Source organism: Eretmochelys imbricata, chromosome 20, assembly GCF_965152235.1.
Source record: "Eretmochelys imbricata isolate rEreImb1 chromosome 20, rEreImb1.hap1, whole genome shotgun sequence".
NCBI lineage: Eukaryota > Metazoa > Chordata > Testudines > Cheloniidae > Eretmochelys > Eretmochelys imbricata.
In genome coordinates this window covers 3,509,394-3,527,292 of record NC_135591.1, presented here as the reverse complement: position 1 = coordinate 3,527,292, position 17,899 = coordinate 3,509,394, and the positions used below count along the sequence as shown (strand labels likewise).

The 17,899-nt window shown below is 46.8% G+C and overlaps 1 protein-coding gene across 16 annotated transcripts in view; it reads left to right on the top strand.

Moving 5' to 3' along the window:
- The window catches only part of R3HDM2 (R3H domain containing 2), a 108,038-nt gene that overhangs the window by 37,176 nt on the left and 52,963 nt on the right, over positions 1-17,899 (top strand). The window contains exon 2 of one of the 16 annotated variants that reach the window (XM_077838371.1): positions 12,743-12,838. The exons of 14 other annotated variants lie outside the window; for them this stretch is intronic. The gene's annotated coding sequence lies outside the window, so the exon portion shown is untranslated. Of the gene's footprint in view, positions 1-12,742; positions 12,839-16,636; positions 16,853-17,899 lie in introns of those variants that run through there. One more of the 16 variants, XM_077838369.1, reaches the window with a different exon arrangement.

The window sequence follows — 17,899 nt, the reverse complement described above, 5'->3', positions numbered from 1 at the left end:
AGTACTCCTTTTCTTTTTGGAGGAGCTTGAGAATCTGGACCTTGTGCAGCCCTGTGAAGTCCTGCTGGCCTGAAGAGCAAAACCAGAGTGCAGAGCTCCAGGGCTAATCCCTGAGAGCCCTGCCGCTTAGCTGGGCTCACTTGCCACAGGGAGTCACTCTGAGCACACGCTCTCTGCCACTGAGCATGTGCAGCCTGCATAGAGCTGCTGCAGAGCCAGCCAGTCACTGCCTCCCTTCGCTTCTGACTCCTCAGCGTTGCTGAGAGCCCACCTCTAGGACAGAAAGAAATAGACAGCCCCTGCCGCGCCAGTCTTGCAGCCTCAGGCCCTGATTCTGCAAGGAGGAATTCCAGTCCATTCCGTTCAAGGGGACGGTGTGTGTATGGAGTTATTCCCTTGGGCGTTTGCAGGATCAGGGCCCACGTTAGGCAGTCAGGGCACACTCCCGACACGTAGGTAGGCTTGGCAGAATGATTGTTTGGACTGATAATCTTGATATTTATTTTCAAGCGCTTTTTTTCACTTTCTATCAATTTGACATTTGCACCGTGGTGGGAAGTTCTGGGGGATCAGACAGTGGGGGGTGTCAGACAGTGATTATTTAAAGACAATAGATGTGGAGATTCAAAAAGTTAAGATTTATAACCATTTAAAACACAAGCTGTCAACATCACGTGTCAGGATAGACACCGTAAATATCCTTAAAGCAAACGCCAAGAAGTTCTCAAGAAGCATTTTTCTTACTTCGCCTCCCTGTACATTTTGATGATCATGGATGGAAATATGTTTTTTGTTGGTTTGTGTGTGTACGGGGACATCAACAGTCATGGATAAAAATCGAATCCTTCCAAGTCTACACATAGGGTCCCGTTTCAGAAGAGCTGGGACTGCGGGACCTGGGTTCATTTCCCTGCTCCGCTTCAGACTCCCTGTGTGACTGTGAGCAAGCCTTTTAGTCTTGTGTGTGCTGGTCAGGCATGGAGGAAAGATCTTGTAGCGATGGGGGCGGGATTTAAGGAACTCTTACGCTATGGATCTGTGTCTTTCCATTTTGCAGCTTCTGATGTAAACATTTCCTTGGGCAGAGAGTGTGAGGAGACTATTTGTAATTACCAACATCTCGAAAGGTTTCAGAGGGAAGAATGGCTGGTTGAGAATATTCGTGTGTTGTTCCCGTGGGCTCTAAGATACGTCTACACTGCAGAGGAAAACCTGTGGCACCGAGTCTCAGAGCCCGGGTCGGTTGACTCTGGCTGTGGGGCTAACAAATGTTTAGATGTTTGGGCTTGGGCTGGAGCCTGGACTCCGAGACCTGACCCCCCCCCCATTGCTGGTTTCAGAGACCGGACTCCAACCGAATGTCAACACTGCTGTTCTGAGGCCCACAGTCCAAGCCCTGTAAGCCTGTCAGTTGACCCACGCTCTGAGAGACACTGTCGTGGGTCTTTAACTGCAGTGTAGACGTACCATAAGGCGCTGATTCAGGAAAGCACTTTAAACATCTTAAGTTGCATGGGGCTTAAAGCATGTGCTTAAATTTAAGCACGGACTTGAGTGCTTTTCTGAACAGGGCTGCCTTCCCAAATCAGACCGTACGTTTGTTGTATTGTTCAAGAGGGTTGGGCTTCTAATGTTTGTTTTACTTTAAGAAATAGGGTTACTGTTGCACTGTATTTGGGTAGAGCCGAAGAATACAAAGGATTACGTTAACTTTGCAACCATTGTAAAGGCAGATCAGAAAGACAGTCTGCCAGACATGACACAAGTCTATTTTTTAATGATTCTAAAATAATTAAAAAGATTTCTTTGTAGCTTAAGACAGTCATTCATCATGCTACTCCAAGTATGTTGGAATATAAGAACATAATAGTGGCCATACTGGGTCAGACCAAAGATCCATCTAGCCCCGTGTCCTGTCTTCTGATAGTGGCCAGTGCCAGAGGGAATGAACAGAACAAGTAATCATCAAGTGATCCAGTGTGGAATATATGTCAAGCAGCATCAGGAACCAAACAAAACACACGTCTTGAGGGACTCAGGACACCTGGGTTCCAGTCCTGACTGACACAGACTTGCAGCAAGTCACTTAGGGTAACGTTTTCAAAAGTGACACCGCACTTAGGACCTTATTTCTCATTGAAAGTCAATGGGACATAGGTTCCTAAGAGTTCAAGTTACTTTTGAAAATAGGACTTAGGCTCCTAAGTCGCTTAGATGTTTTGGAAAGTTTTACCCTTAATCTCTGTGCTGGACTGGGACACAAGATGTGGGCTTTGTTCCGAGGTCTGCCCCTTGTCTGCGGGCGACCTTGGGCAAGTCTCTTCCTTCTGAGTCTCAGTTTCCCCATCCGTAGAATGGGGGTGATGATTACTGACCTGCTGAGATCAATGGATGCAAAGTGCTAGCTAAGCCCTAGGTGGTGGTGGTGGTATCTGTAAATCAGGGATGGTGATCCTCCTTTTCTCTCCCCCTCTCTCTGTCTTGTCTGTTTCGGTTGTAAGCGCTTTGTAGGTTGGACCCTCTCTAAGGATGGGCCTGGAACACTGCTGCAGCGCTTCAGTGTAGACGCTACGTGCGCCGACTGGAGGGGCTCTCCTGTCGGCGGAGGTAATCCGCCTCCCCGAGAGGCACTAGCTAAGTCGATGGAAGAATTCTTCTGCGGCCTAGCACTGTCTGCACCCCGCGGATGTGGATTTTTCATGCCCTGAGCAATACAGTTCAGCTGACCTAATTTTCTAGTGTAGACCCAGCCTTTGTGTTTGTGCACCACTTCGCGCAGTTCGGCATGACTTCGAAGATCCTCTTCACTGGCGCAAGTGAAGTAAGAGAGCGGCTTAAAATCTCCTCACGGCGGTCTATGGGTTGTGCCTTCTAGGGAGTGCAAGAATTGGCAGCATTGAACCAATAATAAATGCTAAAAAAAAAAAAAAAAAAAAAAAAAAAAAAAAAAAAAAAAAAAAAAGATTAAAATGGAGCTGTTAGAAATGCAAGCCTCCCACTGGCTTGGAGATGATGGTGAGAGAGCAAAGTGATAATCATCTGAACCTGTCCCTAACCTACCTCAGCTTTTACAGGGCACTCTTCACAGCACTATCCGAACACTTCCATTCCCTTCGAAGAAGATGCTTCTGTTTATTGGGTGATCTTTTCGACAGTAGTTGTAGTGCCTGGCAGTAGAAAGGATGCTGTATCTTTAAAGCCTTCTCTGAGCCTTGCGGAGGCAGCTCCATTGAAGTATTTGAATGAGAAGGAGAGGGGGTGTGTATGTGGCTATTGGCAGAGCTCTGTGACATCCTTCCAAACAGCTGGGCTCTGCTTTGCTTCAGAGTGGCTTATCAGAGCAATTAGCTTGCTATACCGGCAGCAAAGATAGCTAGCATTTCATTCAGGGGTGGGGGCTGGGGGGGGTGGGAGGGGAGCAGGCTTCCAAGAAGCAAAAATCTCCTGGCAAAATTCCTCTAGAACCGGTCCTGGCGATGAAGTCTCGGTTGAGAACGGGAAATAGATGACTTGCGGTGAGTGCAGAACCACGGGGGTGAGTTTATTTTTAGAATAAAGTCTCCGGTGAATTTGAGCTAGAGAGATCACCGGAGATTCGTTTCTCTAGATACAGAATATGATATTGATAGCGTTTTAAATGATGGCGGTTTCTGTACCACTCCAGTATGGTGAATGAGTGTCAGGGTTTCTGTTGGTTGAATGGGATTAATTAAAGAAATGTTCAGTGCTCCGGTTAGTGCAAGAGTCTCTATAGTCTCTCCCCCTTTGATGTCCGGATTTCGTTCAGGGGGTTGTGAGCTGGAGCTGAGGCTTTTGTGATGCTGTGGATGCAGCTACAGGAAACAAGGGAATCCCCCATATACATACTGCGTTCCTCCATGTCATTAAGGAGTTCCCCACGCCGGGCTATCAAGCTTTGTTGCGTTTTGGCTGCGCGTTTGTGCACCTTGCTCCTGGCAATTTCTTCTCAAGTTAAAAAGAGAAGCCCCCCCCCCCCCCCGCTTTGCCAAATTAAATTTCGGGGTGGGAGAGAGCAGGTTGTTTGGATTAAAGCTGCATGTTGACTATTCGGATGAGAGCAATTGACTAGCTGGCTGGCCGCGTGCCATTTGAGATATTCAGGCTAAGTTATGCAGTTAGATTTCCTACAGGGCTGTTTCTCCCTCTCCCCACCTCTTCTGGCTAAGATTTTTCTCATCATGAATGTCCTGCTGTGTTGGGCTGGATATTAAGAGACTCATGAGGTGTTCTTCTGCACCCCCAAACCTCCCCACCCCTCTTCCAAAGAGTTGCTTTATAATACAGGAGAAAATCCCATTCGAAATGGCATTCTCTCCACTTTAGAGCCAGTGTTGGGAACTGGTTCTGCTGAATATGATGAGAGGACTGGTAGCTGAATGGACCTCTTTCCTTCTCCCCCTGAAAATGAGGCTAGTTTGTTTGTTTATTTTGGAAAAAGCCCCAGAATCTAGATTTGTGAGCATCACCTGGAGCGGGAGGGTCTGAAAATAGCAGCAGCATCTGCTGCTTTGAATGGTGACACTTCAGCAATCCCTTAGGTTTTCAGCAAGAAGGTGGGGGACTGGGTTTCTTTATCCCCTCCCCAAGTCCCCTTCCATTTTCAAACCCAGCTCCCGGAGCTGGCATTTCAAAGTTGCAGCTGTTTTTCCCCCCCACCCATCATCTCAGCATTGGATTTTATTCCTTGATCTATTCCATTTCTGCCTCTTCCTTTGAAAACATCCATGGCTTGGTCATTCGTAGTTGCTGCGATACCTGATGGCTGCGTAAAATGTCCAGTGGCTAAGAGCTATCTTCTGCTACAGCGTGATGACGTAGGAGCAGGAGCCCTAGAAGGGGAGAGGTTTGAGGATGAGCAAGTGCTGGCATGTAGACCCTTTTTTCAACAAAAGTTCACCACTGGCTGGCACACTTCATATGATGCTTAAACCATGTGAAGGTTTTAACAACTGTGCTTAACTCAACCCTGATCCTATTGTTCCGATATAATCCCCTAATTGAAAGCTATCCAGGCATCTTCTGCAGTGTAGCTGCTGTGTAGTTTGGCCTTCAGTCTGTGTGTGTGTCTGTCATTTTGCATCTTCCCATTCAGAAGCTGGTAAGAAGTCAGTGAACTTTTGATCAGAATCAGTGCTCTCCAAGTACTGGTACTTAGCAGCTTGGCTGGTGCTTTCTGCCGGTTGTCTTTACCTTGCTGAGCTTACAGTTCCAATCGGCACCGACATGGCACCTGAAAGCCTGCTCGATTCTCAAGGAAGAAGGGGTTAAAAGCTATATTTACTCTTAGACACCCTTCTCCCTTTCCCGAAACAAGCTGCCAACCTGGCGTTTGCAAGTGTCTTTCTAGCTGGCATAGTCTGTTTCTGTTGTTGGTTCAGATGGAGGGAATTCTGCGGAGATAGGACGCTTTGGCGGAGGGAACTGTGCCAGGGGTTGACATTCCAGCCTTGGAAGGGTTAAAGAAATCCCAAGACAGAGCCGAGCTGGCTTAGTGAATCTTGACACTGTAGAAAGAAGGTGGATAATTTCTTGCTAGCTTTTCAGGAAACCCCTGTGGTGGACAACCCTCATTAATCGCTGACGTCAGGGATGGCAGTTCCCCTGTCTGTGAGCAAGCACAGTAATAGCCAGTGATGGGGAAGGAAAATTGGTGTGATATGGAGAGACGAGGTACTCTCTTTAAAGAGATCTATCTTGTGTGGCAACCTGGTGAGGAGCTGGCTACGGATATTTACAGCTTCCACAGTTAGAGGAAACCTCGGTCCTTCCTCATCGATGTCCACCTTCTCCCTCCCTCGCCCCCCCATCCAAGACTTTAGATCAGGCGGAGGGGGGAAGCTCTCACCCCAAAATCCCTGTGAGCTTTAGGAGGAGACCTTGTAACCCCACTAATAGAATATGATTTAAATACCTCTTTCTGGCATCATTTAAACCCATCTTCTTTTGGCAAACCATCCCCTTGTTGCCTCTGCTTGCTTAATACTGTTCCCTTCACTTTGTCTGTCTGGTCTATTTAGATCGTAAGGTCTTTTGGGTCAGGGACTGCGTGTGTCGCTCTGTTTGCGCAGGGTCTAGTGCAGTGAGGTCCTCGATCTTGCATAGTCACGCCCACCATAACAATCATGTTTTCTAAGTAAGGCCTTAAGCTTGAGTGGCTACTGACTAGAGCCGGGGACTGTGTCTGCCCCCCTGTGCGATCCTCTCCACCTGTGTAAAAGGAGGGTATGCATTACCCATCCACTGGTTTGTATAGTGCCTAGCACACTGGGTTAGTGGTCCATGACTAGGGCTCTCAGGTGCTCCTATGGTATTACAAATAATTGCCAAGTGCTTTGAGATCCTTGTGTGAAAAGTGCTATAGATGGCAAAGAATGTATTAAATCCCAGACAAATCTGGCCTCTCAGAGGGGAGAAAAAATTCAAAGCACCTGAGACATTAGGAGTTTAAAATGAATCGAAAGTGTCATGTAGACCTAGTGCCGGACAGTCCCGTGGTGGGTGCAGTATAAGGAGCTGCTGCGGTTTGCTGTGTTATGACCTGGGGAGTAGAATTGTCTTCTCTCAAGTGTCTCCGCTTTAACAGCAAGTGAAATCTATGTTGTGTCGCTGGCTAACAGGTACCTTTTGGGAATGGATTTTCAGCAGGGTCAGGCTTATGCATAGCTGTGACCCCCACCCCATCATGTTAAGTTTCTCATGGTTTGTGGTGCTAAAGACAAAATGCACGTGGGGGACCCAGTGGGAGAGGTTATCAAAGACACCAGCAGGAGTCAGGTTTCAGAGTAACAGCCGTGTTAGTCTGTATTCGCAAAAAGAAAAGGAGTACTTGTGGCACCTTAGAGACTAACCAATTTATTGGAGCATAAGCTTTCGTGAGCTACAGCCGATGAAGTGAGCTTCAGTGGGAGTCAAGCACGCAAATCATATTGGCTTTTATTGGGCGTGAGATGCTTGACTGATCTGTTGTCCTTGTGAAAATCTCATCCGTGCCACAGTTTAGTGAGTCTAACCATTTTGAGCACTAAAAGTGAGGGGAGCGCTGTATTTGTGTGGAGCACGGGTAACTTTGGGACTAACATGAGGGGCGTTTGAGAGGCCGGTCCGTGGGTAGCTCAGGGAATTTGGAGCCTGGAGAGCTGGGCACTCGGAATGCATCACAGCTGATCCTGTATCCCCGCTACCTTTCGTGTGCGAATCTTCCTGCCACTCATGCTATAAATCAAAGATTCGTGTTTGAAAATGGGCTTTCCCTATCCGTTTATCCCCTCCCTTTGATCTCACAGCCAGATTCAGTGACGACAGCCATTTCCATGGAAGCAGGCTGTGATGTCCTCGGGACGGGATTGCCCAGTGGGCTGAGCTCGACTGTGGCAGTAGTGGGAAAGGGAGCACAGAAATGAAGGGATGAGTAAATTGCTTTGTATGTGCCAGGTTGTTTTATTCCCTCTATGAGCCTATTCCCTGAGCTCCGTCCATCCTGCTGCGAGGGAACCAACAGGGTCTGCTAAGAGGGAGTTTGTGTCTGGCTCTGCTTTTTGAGGAGCCTCTGGGTTTAAAGTCGGGTTTGATGATAAGATTCTGGATGATTATTTCTTGTTGTTGCTCAGAACTTAATAAAGGAAGGTGTTTCACGGCTCTGGAAGAATCCAGGTGCTTTGAAATCTGTGACCGAGCCAGTTCAAGCTGCCGTGCTTTGGTAGAAGAGCTCTGTTGTTGCAGTGGCCTATATTTAAATGGCACTTTGTCAAGCTAAATACTGTGTTCACACTTGAGACCATTTTAGGCATCAGAAGATTTGTGTTATCCCTGCATTATTCAGGGAGGTTTATAAAGTACAAATTCAGCCTGGAGATAAGTCGCTTCCCCGCCCCACCCCAAGACATTGTGGGGCAAAACAAGCCAGACTGCAGTTAGGCTTAAAATGTGCGCCGGTCCCATTTCCCTAGACCCAGCAATACAAGGCCAGATCCTGACCTGGCTTTTGGGATGTAAGTCATCTTGTTGCACCTTCTGAAATGAACAAGAAAGGCAGTGCAATGGATCAGCGTTTGCAGGACGGCCCAGACGATGCTGGGGTGGGAGAGCAGCACCACTCCTTCCTTAAGGGAGGAAACAGAGGGACACCCCCACCCTGGCCACCGCAGGAGCTGCAAACTTCTCAGTGGGGACCGCCTGCCAGCCCTAGCCTTCCACCTGAGGCTGTGGGAAGAAAAATGGAGGATTCTGGCTGACCTTCTCCCCCCTGCACATGAGCAGAGTTGCAGGAGTGTCGTTTTATCATGAGTTTGGCTGAGTTTCCATCTGCTAAAAGCCCAGCTCAGGCTTTGTGGCTGTGGTTCTGGGGCATGGAAATGGCTCGAGTCCCTGCCTGTCATTGTCAGCCATCTCTGCCTGGCTGCAAATATCCTTTCCTCTCTCACAGGCGGGTTAGCACGGCAATGGCTATTTTCAGGCATGCTGCAGGATGGTTAGTACACTTCTTAATCCCATCGAAATTATAATCTCGCACTGATGTGGCACCTTCTCCCATCCAGCGGGATCTCCAAAACACTGCGAGATCAGAACATAAGAATGGCCATAGTGTGTCCGACCAATGGTCCATCTCGCCCAGTATCCTGTCTCTGGCCATGGCCTGTGCCAGATGCTTAAGAGGGAGTGAACAGAACAAGGCAATTTATCAAGTGATCCAGCCATGGTCATCCAGTCCCAACTTCTAGCAGTCAGAGGTTTAGGGACACCCAGGGCATGGGGTTGCGTCCCTGACCATCTTGGCTATTAGCCATTGATAGACCTATCCTCCATGAACTGATCTAATTCTTTTTTGAAATCACTTATACTTTTGGCCTTCACAATGTCCCTCAGCAATGAGTTCCACAGGTTGACACTGCATTGTGTGAAGAAGGACTTCCTTATGTTTATTTAAAACCTGCTGCCTATTAATTTCTTTGGCTGACCCCTGGTTCCTAAGTTGTTTGAAAGGATAAATAATGCTACCTTATACATTTCCTCCACAGCATTCATGATTTTATAGACCTCTGTCGTATCCCCCTTACTTGTATCTCTTCTAATAGGAAGAGTTCCTGTCTTTTTTTAATCTCTCTTCATATGGAAGCTGTTCCGTACCCCAATCGTTTTTGCTGCCCTTCTCTGTACTTTTTCCAGTTCTAATATGTCTTTTTTGAGATGGGTTGACCAGAACTGCACACAATATTCAAGGTGCGGGATTTATATAGCGGCATTGTGATATTTTCTGTCTTATTCCCTGCCCCTTTCCTAATGGTTCCTAGCATTCTGTTAGATTGTTTTTATTGCAGTTGCACATTGAGGAGATGTTTTCAGAGAAATACCCACAATTACTCAAAGATCTCTTTCTTGACTGATAACTCATTTAGACCCCATCATTTTGTATGTGTATTGAGATAATATTCTCCAATGTGCATTACTTTGCACTTATCAACACTGAATTTCATCTGCCATTGAGGTGCCCAGTCACCCAGTTTTGTGGATCCCTTTGTAACTCTTCGCAGTCTGCTTTGGACTTAACTATCTTGAGTAATTTTGTATCATCGGCAAATTTTGCCACCTCACTGTTTACCCCTTTTTCCTGATCATTTATGAATATGCTGAACAGCACATGTCCCAGTACAGATCCTTGGAGGACCCTGCTATTTACCTCTCTCCACTGTGAAAACTGATCTTTTATTCCTACCCTTTGTTTCCTATCTTTTAACCAGTTACTGATCCATGAGAGGACCTCCCCAATATCTCATGATTCCTTACTTTGCTTAAGAGCCTTTGGGCAGGACCTTGTCAAAGGCTTTCTGATAGTCCAAGTACTCTATATCCATTGGATCCCCCTTTCCCACGTGTTTGTTTGATACTCTCAAAGAATTTGAATAGGTTGGTGAGGCGTGAGTTCCCTTTACAAAAGCCGTATTGGCTCTTCCTCAACGTATCACGTTCATCTGTGGGGCGGATAATTCTGTTCTTTACTGTAGTTTCAACCAGTTTGCCTGGTACTGAAGGTAGTCTTACCTGCCTGTAATTGCCACAATCACCTCTTTTACATTTTTTAAAAAAATCGCATCACATTAGCTATCTGCCAAAGGTTGATTTAAGCAATAGATCACTTAGCATGCGATGAAGTGAGCTGTAGCTCATGAAAGCTTATGCTCAAATAAATTGGTTAGTCTCTAAGGTGCCACAAGTACTCCTTTTCTTTTTGCGAATTTCACATTTGAGTTCTTGCAGAACTCTCAGGTGAATACCATCTGGTCCTGGTGACTTATTACTGTTTAATGTATCAATCTGTTCCAAAACCGCCTCTATTGACACCTCAATCTGGGACAGTTCCTCAGATTTGTCACCTAAAAGGAATGGCTCAGGTGTGGGAATCTCCCTCACATCCTCAGCCTTGAAGACCCATCAAATTAATTCACTGAGTTTCTCCTCAACAGCCTTGTCTTCCTTGAGTACCTTGATTGTCCCACTGATTGTTTGGCAGGCTTCCTGCTTCTGATGTACTTTAAAAAAAACCTTTTGCTCTTAGTTTGTGTGTATTTTGCTAGTTGCTCTTCAGATTTGTTTTTGGCCTCCCTAATTATACTTTTACAATTGAGTTTGAGTTTAAGATCAGAGCTTAAGATCCCTTCTATTTTCCTCAGTAGGATTTGACTTCCAGTATTTAAAGGATGTCTTTTTGTCTCTAACTACCTCTTTCACTCTGTTGTGCCATAATGACATTTTTAGGTTCCATGCAGCTTGCAGGTATTTCGCTCTTGTGACTGCTCCTGTTAATTTCTCTGTAACTGGCTTCCTCTCTTTTGTGCAGTTCCCCTTTTTGAAGTGAAATGCTGCTGTGGTGAGCTCTTCTGGTATACCCCCCCCCCCCCCTTACAAGCATGTTAAATTGTATTACGTTATGGTCGCTATCACTGAGCGGTTCTGCCATAGTCACCTCTTGGATCTGATCCTGTATGCCACTTAGGACTAAACCAAGAACTGCTGCTCCCCTTGCGGGTTCCAGGAGTGGCTGCTCCAAGGAGCAATGTCTAGAAATTCTCTCTCTGCATCTTGTTCTGGGGTGACATTTTCCCAGGCAATGGGTGACAGTTGAAATCTCCCATTACTACTGATTGGCTGTTTTTGTAGCCTCTCTAATCTCCCTGAGCATTTCAGAATCGCTGTCACCGTCCTGGTCAGGTGGTCAGTAGTACACTCCTATTGCCACACTTGAATTATTCAAGCAGGAGATTTCTGTCCATCGAGGTTCTGTGGCACAGTTTGATCCATTTACGGTTTTCACTATATTTTACTCTGTGCTTTCTTTCACAGGTCAAAGTGCCACTTCCACGCCAGAGCAACCTGCTCGGTCATTCCTATATATTTTGTACTCTGGTGTTACCGTCTCCCATTGATTATCATGGTACCACCACGTTTCTGTGAAGCCTGTTTTATCAATAGCCTCGTTTAACTCGGGTTCACCCATCTTAGTGTTTTGACTTCTTGCATTTGTATACAAGCATTTAGAAAAGTTGTCAATATTTAGTTATCTGCCTTGATGTGACGTAATTGAATGGGACTCTTGTTTGATTGTTTCTCTTCCGTTCCTACCTGTACTTTATCAACCTCTATCCTTCCCTATTTACTAGGCTGTAGAGTATCCCCTTGAATAAATCCTTCCCTAAAGGATGTGTCTGTCCAAACCGTATGCTCTGCCTGTCAGCTTTTCTCCGGCCCTTAGTTTAAAAACGAAGATATTCAAGGGAATTGTCTTCCTTGCCACTGAAATGCAGCCCCCTCTGGAACGTAAGCTGGCTGCTGTATGCAGATGTACAGGAATACTACAATTACCGTTCGGGACAGGAAGCGACAAAAGAACCAGCACTGAGTTGAAAACTGCAGGGGAATTAGAGGAACAAGAATGGAGTTGCAGAATTTGGAATTTTACACCTTGTGACAAGCACCATGGGAACTCCTTTGACTGCATGCGCTCAGATCCCCGAGTCTGTCTTAGCGTTCAGATACCACAGTGACAGGCACGAGAGAAAAACTTGGATTGATATCCGAAGGTCAGCAGCCCCAACCATGTGGGGTCCTGCAGTTTGCACCTTTACACTGTTATCAGTGATAAAATGGATAATGCTGACCCAAAGGGAGGAGCACCCCCACCTCTCCCTACAGAGCTTATACTGGCCTAAGGAGGGGGTGGGGTCCCATCCACATGCTGTCCAAGCTCAGCGCTGCTTGTCTTGTGAAGTCTGATGAGTTTGCAGCTTGAGATGGCTTTTCTGCATGCTCCCTGTATGCCTTGCGTTTTTATGAGTTGACAGTGAAATGAACAGCAGCGGTAACTCGTGTGGAAGGGTACGTCTACACTGCTATTTTTAGCCCTGTAGCATGAGTCTGAGTCAGCTGACCCAGGCTCTGAGATTCACTGATGTGGATCTTTTTTTTTGCGTTGTAATCGTACTTTAAATAACTTTCTAAAATATTTATTTTGGGGCAGTGAATGTAACAGTTCAGTACATGCATTGTATACTTCTGCTGTCTGTTTTCCAGCAAGGGAATAATAGTTGTTGTATATTTATACAGCTCCTAAGAGGGTAAGGTATTTTGCACACCTGTGAGACTCGATCCCTGCTCTGGGGAGTTTGCAATCTGCTGTTTAACTCAGGCAGCTCATCCCTGTATTAAAACTTCCTTTTGAAAACACGTGTAGGTCCAGAAGCCATGGTTTGTGCCAAGCTCCCCAGCCACGTCCTCAGAAGCTTTTACAATTCACAGGATGACAGACTCTGAACAAGTGCAACAGATAGTAAGTTGGTTAAACTATTGTTCCATCCGATATGTGGTTGGCTGTGAATTGATGGGCTACCAAAAGTTGACTTTCATTAGCCCAGAGGACAACTATGCTCTATATTTATTGGTTCCCCCTTGTGCTCAAGTACTAATGCATGTGGCGAACACCTCTGTTGTTGTGGCCCAGTTGATGTCTTTGTATCACAAGATTCTTTGAGGAGTCTTGATGCTGGAAATGTCAGAGTATGGATTACATGAGCGGCCAGTTGACATCTGTCCTGATTCTTAGTGCTTGCATTGGTCCAGGTAACAGAAATAGTTTATTTTCACAAAATTACAACACTTGAGTTATTCCAAGTAATACAAATCCATGTGTTTAACACCTAACCGGGACGACCCATCCTGGCAATAATTTTGGCACTTCCCATAATGCGCCTCATCACTGGTTGTCGTGCTAATTAGCTAAGTAGGTGATTTGCACCTGTGGAAGAGGACCGCCCTGTGGGGCATAGTTGGACTATCGACGTGCGGATGCTAGCATCAGGAAGAGTTACTGCTCTGTCCTGTCTCCCCAGCGTAACGTTATCAGAGCTCATCTCTTCTGCCTCAGTACATAATCTGTACAAAGATGGATTCAAGATGTGCCCCAGCTTGCTAGATGAAAGGAAGCAGGGCTCTGCTTAATGCAACTGTGCAGCTGTAACATTTTTGTAGGGGCTAGGAGGTTCAGAGTCTTATGCGTTCTGTCAGCCAGTCACTTCAGATTAACTCTTCATGGGTGGAAAGATGCTGAATTTCCTGGTACAGCATGAACTCCTGGGAGGGGAGACTGCTGACAATCCTGGGTATTGAAGGGTTAAACGCTGGTAAGCATTCCTAGATAGGGGGGCCCAGCCACCGCGCAGTTGGCTGGAGGCTGGTATCTTTGTTACCCATGCAGCGTGTAGTGCCTTCGCGGCCATCCAGTAATTTCGGGAGCCGGATGTCCTACGTGTTACACAAAGGAACATAGCCATTAGAAATGAATATGACCTCTCGGGTCACATCTAGCTCCCCATTGCCTCCTTCCCCCTCCGCAGCTAAAGCAGCAAATGTAGGGTCTGTAGAAAGGCCAGTGTGGCTGCTTTGCGCTAAGGAGGAGCAAGGCCGATATTGTGTAAATTAAGCTGATTTCCCCAGCGTTTTCCCCATCCACGGTAGCATCATTTGTGAGAAAGATGGAACATTGGAGCTAGGGATATGTGAAATCTTGTGAGTGCTACCCTTTGATGAAGGGGATGCAGAAACTGCAGGTGGGGAATAGGAAATGTGATCCCCAACACACACTCGTGATATCTAACTTCTGGGTCCCCTCAGTGGATGTTGGAAACCTATTGACTTCTCATGGAAAGCTTAAATCTCTTCCTAGATGTCTTAGATCAGATGCATTTCCCATCCCTCATTTGTGATTTCTATAGGCACAAGCTGTCCTCCACCCCCGCTGCTCATTCTGCCACCTGAAGCCGTAACCCTCTGCAGTGTAATTTTCAAAGTATCCACCTGTGTTGTCACGAGGGACATTAAGACTTCAAGCAATGATTAAGTAACAGGAGCCTGGGCTGTGGAGGACATCTGGTCTCCACCTTTTTACCGAGCACACGAGCTCTTAAAGAAGGAGCTCGTTTTCAAACATCTATAAAAGAACAAGGAGACAGGTTCAGAAGATCTGGAGAGGAAGAGGTGGAGAAAATCCTGGCTATGTCACCAAATAGGTCATTTTCCCAAGGCTTTGCACTGAGACAACCCGGGCGTTTGCCTTCTTTCAGAAAGAAGCTCCGAAGCTTTCTAATGCAGTAGGATATTCTTCCTTCATCCAGCTCCGCTCCCTGTTGGTGGAAACTCTCCTTTCTTTTTAAGGAAGGAAGACAGGCGGATGGGAGAGAAAAGGCGTCTTATAAGGGCACTTCTCTCATTAGCTTTCAAGCTCTTGCTTCAGAAGTTTCCTGGTATGTTGTGCTGCCCAAATAAGGCTTGATTTGTACAGAGGGCTGGGGGGCAGCCCTTTACGATCAGGTGCCACAGCCGTCTGAACACAGCGGTTCTCCAGAACAGCCTCTTGATGCACGTTCTAGTTGAATTTGACCACAGTGAAAGCTTTACCAGTGGCTGCAATGTGGGAAACTGAAAATTCCCATATGCAGTGAAATATTGCTCATCCTGCTGTGGCTAAACCCAGCTTTCAGCAGCGGGCAGCGCATTCCCCAGTGGAACAGATGCTTTTCCAGTGCCTCAGATTTGCAGCGTCTTGTGTCTCTCTCTGCTGCCTGCCCCCTTCCTGTGCAAACTGTTACATGACAGACATTTGCAGCAGTTTTTGGTTTTTCTTTTGTTTTTAAAAACCGCTAAATAAAAAAAAAACTTATCGAGTTGCTCATGGTGATAGAGCCTGTTGCCATGGAGCCGTGATTCAGATTGGCCGACCCGGAGGCCAATGAGCAAACAGAACGGGAGAATGTCGTCATTTAACCTTGCAGGGTGTGTTTATTCAGTGATATGGACATTAATACCAAAGCCTTATATAGAGCCATGAAATGACATACTGGGGCAAAGGATTTTTTTCTCTCTCTCTCTCGTCTCTCTCAAGGTTTGTTGGAGGTTTTTTTTGGTTTTTTTTTTTTTTCCCATTGCAGTTGGGCATCAGTTTCCCTAGCAAAGCTGCCTTTGGATGAACAAATTCTTACAGCCCGGCTGCTCAGGCTTCAGACCCAACTTTTTGATTGCCTACTTGCTTGGCTGGCATGTATACAGTCTGCCCAGCACTGAGGCTGTAGGAGATAAGCTGCTGGCACATGGGTTGCATATTTCTGAGCATTTTTGCTCTTCCAAAGGGATGGCTGGCTCTGTTTTATTTCCAAGTGTCCCGTTTTAAAGGGATGTGCGTTTTATTTCCTGGTTAGCCAAAGCAGCTGTTCTTCCAGAAGTACCAGGCTTTCTCCTTGGCATTTGGTGGCTACAGTCCTGTCTGTCCTGGAAACATTTTCCTCCACACAGCCAGCAGCATAGGCTAGGTCTGGGTGTGAAGAATGGTCTCTGCTGTTCTGTAATGGGCCTGAGAAGGCAAAAAATAATGACAAGAGTAACACAGAAGAGAAATGAGAGTTAAAAGCCCTGGAATGATCCCTTCACCCCCTGCCACCACATATTAAGGTCCACTTGATCCTTTGAAAATAATAACTGGCTAATCTTGTGTGCATGAGTTTAGCTTTTGAAACCTGGTTGAGCATGGCTTTGAAACTGTGCATGCAGGAGAAATGTGCTGAGTGGCCTGGCCAACTAACTGCATTGGCCCTAAAGCAATGGAGACTCCAAGGTGCCGCACTCGAGAAGCAGAGGGACATTCCACGGTTAAGGGGACAGGCCCTACTTTCCGTTGGCCTTCTTATCTTCTTGCAGTGGAGTCCCCGCTGTCTGGTTTCCAGCAGGTGCAGAATGCTGCCAGCTTTCCTTTCTCGTACACCCAGAAAGCACGAACACCTTCCTCTCAGACAACTTCACTGTCTTCCCATTCGTTTCGGGATCCTGTCAAAGCGATCTTGTTTTAAACATACCTCCCTGGGGCCTTTCCCGGCCAGTCCCATGGCTCCCATCTCTGGTCCTATATCCGACATCTGGCAGCAAGCCATCTCTCTCTTCCTTTCTGCAGCCTCACCATGGCTGGCATGAGAGCCTTCTCCTTTGCAGCCTCCTGCTGTGTCTCTGCCTGAACTGTTCTCTGCCTTTTTTCCCTTCTCCTTTGACTGTGTTTCCTCCCTACAGCTCTTGATTCCTCTTTGCGTTTGCTCTGGAAAGAGTTGACGGCTGTTGGACAGACGCAACACGCAGAAGCTGGATTGCACTGAACGGTTCAATATTCGATGCTGTAAACTGAAATCTGTGGAGATAACAGAGTTCCCTAAGATCCCCCTAACACCACGTTCTTGGCCTGGGATAAGGAAACAAGTCAAGTTTCAGCCATGAAGTAACTTGCAGGATCTGATGTGAACCCATCACTGTAAGTCCAGTAAGAAACAAGTCTAACTGATCCCATTTATATGTGATCTCCTGCCACTCCCTGCGAACTGGGCCCCTCCAAACTAGTAAATGCTGAAGTACTCAATTTTGAATCACATCCTTTCCCTCCGGGTTTAGTGTTCAGAGCAAGGGGCTGGGAGAGCCTGGCTCTGTCACTGACTGGCTGTGTGACAATGTGAGGAAAGTCACGTGACTTCTGTGCCTCGGTTTCCCCAAGTATTAAATGAGAATCAGACTGGGCCTTTCTCCCATGGGAGGGGGTTCTTTGGCATGGATTGAATGTCATTTAGTGGCGTGCTCAGAGAACCCCTGGTGAGCAGCAGCAGGGACCGGCAGGACATTACTAACTGTAAGAGGGGATGGAGTTTATTGCTGCCTTAGGGAGTGGGACAGTGTCTGTAAATGTGCACCTACCCCCACTCCAAACAGGCAAGAATGAAGGACCATGCTACTGCCTTAGCTGGCCTGTTTACCCTGCCAGCTCCCAAAACCAAACTGAAAAATTTGACAGCAGCTCCCTCTCCTCCTGCTGCTCATTGTTTTCTCTCCTGACCCAGATTTTGTGGTTTCCCTGATGCTGTATCTACGTAAACATTTCATCTCCCTTGTGAGGAGCAGCTCAGCACTGCCCCTCCCATTCCCCCCGGCTCCCCATCCCGTTTCCCCCGCTCCCCATCCCACCCCCGGTGCATCCACCCAGCCCTGCGAACTTTCACTTTCTCCTTGAGTCGCTGGTTGTCACAGTGGATCATGTCAGCCACCTCCTACGCTGCCTCCCACGCATGTCCTGGGGGAGCGTGGCTGATTCATTCACACAGAAAGGAAACCTCTTCTAGAAGAGCCTTTAAAGAGAAGCACCAGGGGAACACAATGTCTCTGCTTTTAATCTGCATGCAGAGGAGAGATGCTAGAGGACTCGGGTTTTGGGGTGGGGGGTTGGTATATTTAATGGCTATAAACATTCTGATCTTTTGTGAATGAGACATATGTAGCAGACTCCCTCCTCCCTCTGATACAAATGGGCCAA